Here is a 10,353-nt window from a genome sequence, read left to right on the forward strand (position 1 = left end):
TTGGTATGTTTGGTTCTGTTCTCTGTCTCCCCCTTTTAGACTGTGAGCCCACTATCGGGTAGGGACTGTCTCTATGTGATGCCAATTTGTACTTCCCAAGCGCTTAGTACAGTGCTCTGCACATAGTAAGCGCTCAATAAATACGATTGATTGATTGATTGATTGATTGATTGTCCTCCCTCTGGCCTGAAACTCTCTATCTTCTCATACCCTACTGACCACAACTCTCCCCATTTTCAAAGCCCTATTAAAATCATATTTACCCCAAGGTATTTTTCAGTCAGTCAATCAATCAATCAATGATACTTAATCTGTATTTACTCTGTGCACTCACTAAGCATTTGGGAAAGTAGAGTACAACAGAGATGGTAGATAGGATCTCTACCCACAAGGAGTTTACGGTCTACGAGGGGAGATAGACATTACAATAGATTAGGGAATAGAGGAAATAGTAGTGCATAAGAATATTCACATAAGTATTGTGGGGCTATCCTCTCAGGGTCGCACCTGGAGAGTTTTCAGTGCTCTTCCAGTCTCAACTATGGGAGGGAGAGTCAAGCAGAGGCATACCCATTCCATTCCTAGCTTGGGCAGTGACTAGTGAGTGAAAGGCAATCTGCTGCAAAAGTCAAAACTCCCCTGTGCTGGGCAGCAGTGGCACAGGAGAGAGTTGAGGGTGGAGACTCGAGTTTACTGCACAGAAGGAGGCAATGGTAAACCACTTCTGTATTCGTAAACCACTTCTGTATTCTTGCCAGGAAAACTCTATGGATCCACTACGGGAATGATTGCAGATGGAGAGCAGGGCATTCTGGGAGAGATGTGTCCATATTGTTGCTATGGGTTGGAGATGTCTCGACGGCATAAGAAAAAAGGGTTGTGGGTCAGGTGTGAATATGCTTAAGGGTACACAGTCAAGTCCCTCCCTAAGCCCTCACTTCCCTGTTTAAGCCCTCCCTTCTGCATTGCTGATGCACTTGGGTTTGTTTCCCTTACATTCTGTGATACTCATTCCAGCCCCAGCCCTACAGGATGTTTGACATATACTTATACTCTGCCACTTCCCTTATCTGTAGCTTAAAGTCTATCTCCCCAACTAGATTGTAACTTCCTTGAGGGCATTAATCATGTCTGCAACTCATAGTGTTCTCTTCCAAGCACTTAATAAAGTGCTCTGCACACAATAAGCACTCCATAAACATGACTGGTTAATTGATTGAAAGATGAAAACCAAAATATAAGAGAAAAGGTTAGCGATAAATATGGCAAGAGCACAAAGACATTGTGTGTGTGTTTACTGAAGTGGGGACTCTGGCTCCTCACAGCTTAGTCCAGCGTTCAGAAGAGTCACAGCCATGGCCATGGCCTTCCCAACATTCTAATAGTTGAGAGGACTTTGTGCTGCCAATGCCTGAGCCCTTCCTGGGCTGGAACAGGGGCTGATGGGAGTCCTGGTGGAGTAGGGGTGGGGACATTAAGGAAAAGAAAATTATAGAGGGATGGGTAAAAGTACATTGTAGAAGATAGAGACATCAGCAGCAAAACAGAGCTTATGACAGTTTCCCTTGTAAATAGTTAAATTCTCCAAATGGATGGGGCACTCATTTAATTAAACCTGACTGGAGATACACAACACTGGGCAATTTGACTATGTATATATTGAGTACACAACCTTAGCTATACAGTTTAAACATGCACAGCTGGAGAAAAACACTTTTGGTGCAGCCACATTCTTAAGGAAACAATAACAGCTCCAAAGTATGATATTGGATAAACATGTCAGCTCACTGAAATAAAAAAGACAGAAGACTCCCTAGAAAATCTCCCATCAATATATATCATTATGCAATACCCATGGCCATAAGATTTTGGAACATATATTCTCTTGTTGATGCTCAAGATTATCGTTAATTTTGTATTGTAATTTACTTCTTCAGGAAAGTTAAACTCGGATAAAGTAACTGTTCTTCAGCAGGGAACTTTTGGGGTTATTTTTAAATAAAATTTTACAGCTGGGCTAACAGAACATAAGATCATAATCAACTCTATCTAGATCACATAGGGAATCATTCTTTTCTCCTAGATCTTTATTTGACTGCATAGACCAAGTTTGAATTAGTACAAATCTCATTGTACTTCTCCATATTTTTCCTGTAAGATCAATCAATCAATCATATTTATTGAGCACTTACTGTGTGCAGAGCACTGTACTAAGTGCTTGGGAAGTACAAGTTGGCAACATATAGAGACGGTCCCTACCCAACAGCAGGCTCACAGTCTAGAAGGGGGAGACAGACAACAAAACAAAACATATTAACACAATAAAATAAATAGAATAAATATGTACAAATAAAATAGAGTAATAAATACATACAAACATATATACATATATACAGGTGCTGTGGGGAGGGGAAGGAGGTAAGGTGGGGGGATGGGGATGGGGAGGAGGGGAAGAGGAAGTGGGGGCTCAGTCCGGGAAGACCTCCTGGAGGAGGTGAGCTCTCAGTAGGGTTTTGAAGGGATATAGATTACACATTAATATCACACATATATGTCTATGTAAGTGGACTGAGTCCCACATATCACATAAAATCCGTGTCCAAAGAATCCACTTCCATAAATGAGGTGTACTATCCAACTTGCAAAGGGGAGTGACTTGGAAGCAATAATCCTAACACCAGATTGGAGAAGGAAGGAGTGTGAGACTAGCCAAATACCTTTTCTAGTCAGATAAGTCATCTGTATGAGACAGACAGATATACGAATAGACTTTGCTTAATAGATTTTCTATTTAGTAATTGCAATAGATGACTGTGCCATTGGAGCAGAAAGGTCAGGAAAAAAATTATCCTCTTTCACCCAATAAGGAGATTCAGACAGAACAAGTTCATGCTTGGTTAACTTTCTGTTCCTAATGAAGAAAAGATTTTTCAATCAGTACAAGCTAGCTCAGCCAGGTATATTAAAGTGGTCTGAAATGAGAAGACAGTTCCTGAAGAGATCTATAGAATTAATTATTGGGAGGTATTGGTGTTTATCAATAAGACTGTTTGGAAAAATAAACTTGGCTTTTCATATTGCTTTGCCAAATGACCAACCAATAGCACATATATCATCCATCACCCAGCGTGTGAGATGTTGAATGCTACCTGAATCAGTGTGTGCTCTGCTATCAGCCAAACCATCTGCCTCTTCCAAATTTCCTGTCTTTTTTTACTTCTAAATGGATGGAACATCATTATAAGAAATAAAGATAATCTCTGATTCTCTTCTTCCTGCTCTTTTTTTTCTTTCTCCTTTCCCCTTTTCTTTCCTCATCCCAAGATAGCTATGAGGCTTGAAGTGCCTGAGGTTATGGCATGCCTTGGACAGTGATAGGCTGAATCAGGAATGCCTAGAAGCCTATGGTCAGGTCTCTTTATTTTATGTCTAAGTGATGGGAGTCAATGGAGATTTTTTAAAGAGGTGTAGTGATGTGCTCTAATTAATGTTTTCTAGAAATGATGTGGTCACTCATTTATTCATTCGAGTATACTGAGCACCTATTGTGTGCAGAATACTGTACTAGATGCTTGGGAGAGTACAATAATACATAAAGACACAGATCCTGCTCTCAAAGAGTACATAGTCTAATGGGGAATTAATTATTCAATCAGTGGTATTTATTGAGTGCTTACTATGTGTAGAGCATTGTACTAAGTGGTTTGGAGAGTGCTATACAACAAAATTAGTAGAAACATTCCCTGCCCATAACGAGCAGGGAATGCAAGTAGACAAGGGCTTGCAGTTCTCTGCACACAGTAAGTGTTCAATAAATATGACTGACTGAATGAATGTATGTTGCATACTTACAGTGGGTGTGATATGGAAAATATAACTATTTTATAAAATATAACTTGTTAGCACAAGTAAATGCATAAATTATTAAATAAGTGAATAAATACACGGGGTTTGTAAATTGATGTATACAGGAATATTAACGTTTTACTAGGGGAAGCAGCAGGGCATAGTGGATAGAGCACAGGCCTGGGAGTCAGAAGGCCATGGGTTCTAATACCGGCTCCGCCACTTGTCTACTGTGTGACCTTGAGCAAGTCACTTCCCTTCTCAGGGCCTCAGTTCCCTCATCTGTAAAATGAGGATTGAGACTGTGAGCCCCACGTGGGAAAGAAAATGTGTCCAACCCGATTTGCTTGTATCCACCCCAGAGTTTAGTGCAGTGCCTGGCACACAGTAAGCTCTTAACAAATACCACAATTATTATTTATTATTATTATTAGGAGACGAAAGACTAGAGGCAAAGAGGCCAATATTTCAGCCTAAAGATCTGTGAGGGCCTTCCTAGTTGATAGTCAAAAGGGTGGAGAAAGAGAGAGATGGTGAGCTGGGAAATGAGGTGGCCAGAAGTCTGGCATTGGATGGAAAGTTCACTCTCTTCAGGGGTTCTGTTCCATCTTATAAACATTTTAAGGTGGCAACCATTAGGTTCAATTCAATCAGTAGTATTTGCTGAATATTTGCTCTGAGGACTCAAGAGAGTACAATAGAGTTGGTAAATGTGATTCCTGCTCCCAAGGAGTTTACACTCTTGTGGAGGAGATAGATGCTAACATGAATTACAAAAGAAGTAACAGAGTTTAAAGATATGTACTGCAGTGCTACTGGGGAAGAGGGTGACAATGGTGGATGGATATTCAAGAGCCTAGAATGCTGTGGAAGTGCTGCTTCTGATCACCATTACTACCTCCTGGTTTAGGTTGCAGAATTACTGGTGGTCTCTCTCTTCTTCCACTGTATATTCTCCACCCCAACATTTTCCCTATCACCCTAACCTTTTCTATTTTCCTTCTTCCGTCTCCCCATTTCCTTCTTTTCCTTTCTCATTTTACTCCCTAGCTCTCTATCTTTCCTCCTTCTTTGTTTCTTTGACTCTCTCTATCTCCATTCTTTCTAGAAAGCATTACTCCCTCTAGAGACTGGGCCCTCATACCATATTGGGCCCCAAGGAATCTGTCACCTCAGTTAAAGATGACACCAGTTTCAGAACCTGTGGGACAGGGAAGATGTGATGTTTTCAATAGTGATGGTGAGGGAACAAGAAAAGTTAGAAGAGAAGTTCAGTTTTTGATATGCTAAATTTATGGTGCTTGTAGATTATCCTGCTGTCTATGTCCCGGGGGAAGAAGATTCAAGACTATAAAGTAGGTGAAATGGTAAGGCTAGAGATGTTGATTTGGGAATCATCTGCATAGATGTGGTTAGCTGAAATGATGTGAGTGGATGAGCTATCTAAGTGAATGTGTGCCCGGATTAGAGCCTTGGGGATCTCCCACAGTGAAAAGGTGTGAGGGAAGATTAGCTTGCAAAAAAAAAAACTGCAAATGAGTGCCCAGAGAGGAGAGAAAAAGAAGAATACTGTGTTGATAAAGACCACTGATATGAGAGCATTCTAATGAGGGTGGATGGTCAACGGTACAATTACAGATTCTGTTCTTATAGATATGTTTAAGTGCAGCTAGGGAACTGACAAACACCCACTATCTACCTGTCTCTGGGTCTAAACCAAGGTGTGTATTATAAATTGGTGTTGATCCTGGTTTCTGAGGAGGCTGCATCTTTCCAGGATCAGTGCAGCAGCAACTTGGAACCATAGGGATGTCAGAGATCCTGGTTTCATCTATCTAGGGGGATAGAGAGTGATTGTCCAAACAGTTATTCTCAATCTGGAGTCAGGAGAGGGGAAAGGAAAGAGATGGTAGGATAGGGGAGGAGACGGGAACTGAAAAAGGGAAGTAAATTAAAGATGGAAGAGCTGACCAGATTAGTACTCTGGGCAGCTTTTTAACCTGCAGATGTCTGCCAGACCTCACAGACTAGATGTTTATATTTTTATCCCCTCCAAGGTGACACAGTTGGCTAAGCCCAGATGGGAAGGATGGGGCACAAGAAATCACCCTACTGGGGGAAGGAAAACTGCCAGAAGGGCTCCGTTCTTCATGATGCTAGTGTTTGAAACCCAGGGGGATGAAAAGGCAGATGAAATATTTTGAGAACATGATTAAAACTTCAGTTTGGAATGAAGGTATAACTGCAGTTTGGGCAAAGTAATGATTCTATGGTTCTCAGCGTTGGTGGGGAAGGTTCCAATCCAAGAGACAGACCCAAATAGACACCAGGGAGCCTACTAGGAACCAACAGCCACTCCAAATGGGCTTGTGGAACTGGAAGCCCGGGAGCCTGTTGTTCTTCTTTATCCCTCTTAAGGCTGCCCCCCAAATGCTTCCCTGTGATAAAAACTATGAGAAATCATCCAGTTTGCTTCAGACAAAATTCCACTGAAATTCAGCATCAGCAGTGAATATTTATTGAATTCCCTTTGGGTGCCTGGCATTGCTAAAATTTAATCTTGCAGTTTGTTCATCTTAAACTTTTAACCCACCATTAAAATTTCTATAACATTTATTCAATGACGGTTCTTTGAAAAGCAGTAAATATATTTAGTATCAGTACACCCTTTTATGTTTTCTTTCTATATTCAAGGAGTGCCTAAATTCCCAAATTACCAGTTGGAAATCAAAATCCATTATTTATTATTTTGGCTATGGTAATTTTGGGTTGGTGGTGGCCATAGATAGTATCGTTATTATTATTAAAATTCTTAATAGAAAGCAGCCCAAAACTCCTCCCCAAATCCTCCCAAATCTCCATGGTGTTTTGAGTTTATGAGTTTTATACATTGTCGTTCATAACATTTGGTTTTCCTTTTGTTACTTTATTGCTAAAACTAATTTTTTTGAGTTAGCCACATTCCATTTTATATTGCTGCTCCAATATATTCTGGATGTAGATCTGTAGTTCACAAATGTTTTGGATTGAAAGCACCTGAAATCTATGGTTAGTCTCTGAAATGGTTTCTAAAACCAATCAGATGTCTAGTCTTGGAGACATAGTATTACCCCGGGAACACACAAGTTTACAGTCTGCAGTGCCTCAAACTCCATTTTAGATTTGTGTTCCACTGTGTTCTGGCTGCAGCTAAGTGGTTCCCAACTATTTTGTATGAGAGGCAAGAACCTGAATTCAATTTTTTCTGTTTCCCAGGAACCCCTCCTCCCACAGTATAAATAGACAGCACTTTCTGTGTTCCATAGGCGATGTGGCCAGGACTGATTTGGAGCAACAGCAGTGGCCAGGTTGCTTTGGTGATTATGTCATTTAGTTGAGCAGCCATGAGCGGGCTCCCCAAAACGTAGAAATAGCACAACCAATGTCCTAACCCCAGCAGCACTCAAAAGCTGGGGGCAATCTCCAGGGAGATCAGAAAATATGAGCAGGGAGTTCTCTTTTTTTCAGTAGTATTTCTCTTCCCAGGTCCCAAAAAGGAATCTCTCCCAACACCTGGATCAGGAAGTATTACTTTAGAACAAGTGTTCTCTAAAACATCATCACCACCTACCACAATAGTTAGAGCTCCAAGAAGCCACCAAGGAGCTAGATGCTGGGAGGCAGTGATGGCTTGTGGTGGTTTTGGCAAGACAAAACCTCTACCTTACCACTAGGGTAATTAAATAATTTGGAAACAATTGGGTACTGAAACTGCTGTTTTATGTATTGGCACAACCAGCAGTAATACTTGAGTGAAAGTATGTCACTTGAATAATAATAATAATTCTGGCATTTGTTAAGTGCTTATTGTGTGCCAGGCACCGTACTAAGCGCTGGAGTGGGTAAAAGCAAATTGGACTGGCCCACAATCTTAATCCCCACTTTAGAGGCAGTAACTGAGGCACAGAGAAATGAAGTGACTTGCCCAAGGTCACACAGCAGATGAGTGGCAGAGCCGGGTTTAGAACCCACAACCTTCTGGCTCCCAGACCCATGCTCGATCCACAATGCCATGCTGCTTCCCAATCTTTAGAGACAAATGAATTCAAACTAAATAACAACAGTATGAAGTTTTAAACAAAGCCAGGCTAACCAAATGATTCTTCAATTTCACCAATCAATGCTACTTTGAAAAAATGATGGATTTGTAATAACTATAGTTTAAAACACGAGTACTTATGTTTTTCTCTCTGACCGTCTCTCTCATCCTCTCCTCTTAATACTTCACATCCATTTCATGCTAATTGTACCCAAAATCAGATTATGGATCTACAGGTTGGGGCAATACTGCCCCTAAGGAGCTTGACATTATGAAAAACATGGCAGGAGAATTAAAAAGGAAAACTGCTCCTCGTTAACCTTTTCCAAGTTACACAGGAAAATGTTCAAGTCAGCAATAGAGGGCTTCAACCTGAGAAAGTATTTACTTTATACAGTCTGCATTACAGGAGGAACAGAATAAAGAGACAAAACATCAGCAGATAACGCCACATGCGAGGTTTGCAGGTTGGTTGGATATGGCTGAGTTTCAGTTGAAAGATTCATTAAGTTACAAGAAACAATGTAAAATGTAATCTGATTCAGAATGACTGGAATCATTTAAGTACCTTCTAATAGGGAGCGGATAGAGTTCACTGGGGATATAAACATATTAGTAAATTCTGTAGTAAAAAACTGCAAAGTATCAGATAAATGGAAAAACAAACTAATAAAATGGCAAGGAAACAGATGGGAAAGAATCATTAGGAGAATACTGTATTAAAGGCCTCTGGCCTGTCAACTACAATGAAAAAGAGTGCCAAGGAATTTTGCTTGAAAAATATATAGAAGAGTGCCAAACTGGATCAAATCTGTGGTCTCTACAGCCCAAGTGATGATTGCCCTCCTTGACATCTATCCTAATGTTAAGGGATGGATCTATGTTTACCACTGGCAACCCATTATTTACCTCTCATAGTTGCTACCACTACCTTCAACTACCATCTGTAGGTGGATGATTCCCAAATCTACCTCTCTGGCCTTGATCTCTCTGCTTCTCTGGAGTCTCACATTTTTTCCTGCCTTCAGGACATCTCTATTTAAATGTTCTGCCAACACCTCAAAGTTAACATTTCCAAAAAAGAACTCTTCCTCTTCCCACCTAAACCCTGCCCTCCTTCCGACTTTCCTATAATTGTAGACAGCACCACTACGTTCCTTATCTCATAAGATAGGGAGAAGCAGCGTGGCTCAGTGGAAAGAGCATGGGCTTGGGAGTCAAAGATCATGGGTTCTAATCCCAGCTCAGCCACATGTCTGCTGTGTGACCTTGGGCAAGTCACTTAACTTCTCTGAGCCTCCGTTGCCTCATCCGTAAAATGGGGATTCAGACTATGAGCCCCATGTGGGACAGCCTGATCACCTCAATGCTTTGAACAGTGCTTTGCACATAGTAAGTGCTTAACAAATGCCATTACTATTATTATAAGCCTGTAACCTTGGCATTATCATCAATTAATCTCTCTCGCTCCACTCACATATTCAAAATGTCACCAAATCCTGTCTGTTCTACTTTCATGATGTCTCTAAAAGTTGTCCTTTACTCATCAGCCAAACTGCTACCACAGTGATTCAAGCACTCGTTTTTCACTGTGAATACCACATCAGTTCTTCACTGACCTCCCTGCATCCTATCTCTCCTCTCTTCTCTTTCTCCTCCACTCCATACTTCACCCTGCTGCCCAGATCATTTTTCTGTAAAACCCTTTTGTCCATATCTTTCTAACCCTCAGAAACCTCCAATGGTTGCCCATCCATCTCATCAAAGAGAAACACCTTACCATCAGTTTTAAGGCACTCAATAAACTCTGTCCCTCCTAACTTACCTTGTTGATTTCCTATGGCAATCCTACCTGCACTCTCCACCTTTCTAACACCAACATACTCTGTACCTTGAGCTCATTTATCCTGTCACCTACCACTTGCCAACATTCTCCCCTAGACCTGGAACCCCATTCTCCAGGGCACATAGTAAGCACTTAACAAATATCATAATTATTATTATTACCTGACAGTCCACCACTACTATCCCCCCCTTCAAAACCCTCCTAAAATCACATCTTCTCCAAGAGGCTTTCCCAGACCAAGCCCTGTATTTCCCCTATCCTCCCTCCCCCCTGCATTCACTACAAACTTGGCCTTGTACCCCAGAAGCACTTTGATACTCACCCCAGCCACACAGTACTTATGTGAATATTCTTATACTCTGCTATTCCTTCTATCCTTAATCTATTTTAGTGCCCAATTCCCCTTAGAGACTCTAACCTTCTTGTGGCTCAAGATCATGTCTTCCAACTCTGTTGTATTGTACTTTCCCAAGTAAAGTGGTCTGAATATAGTAAGCACTCAACTGATACCACTGGGTGATTGATAGTTCAGCTCTCATCCATGAATTATTCAAAATATTTCTTGAACATATGGAATTTAATC

General features: G+C 41.0%; 1 non-coding gene across 1 annotated transcript; it reads left to right on the forward strand.

The window, feature by feature from the left end:
• Positions 1 to 489: 489 nt before the first annotated feature.
• On the forward strand, positions 490 to 627 carry LOC119948420. The gene has a single exon (XR_005456816.1). It is a non-coding gene; the product is annotated as a small nucleolar RNA SNORA7 (small nucleolar RNA).
• The last annotated feature ends 9,726 nt before the right edge of the window (positions 628 to 10,353 follow it).

The sequence above is a fragment of the Tachyglossus aculeatus genome, chromosome X4 (genome assembly GCF_015852505.1).
Source record: "Tachyglossus aculeatus isolate mTacAcu1 chromosome X4, mTacAcu1.pri, whole genome shotgun sequence".
NCBI classification, from domain to species: Eukaryota; Metazoa; Chordata; class Mammalia; order Monotremata; family Tachyglossidae; genus Tachyglossus; species Tachyglossus aculeatus.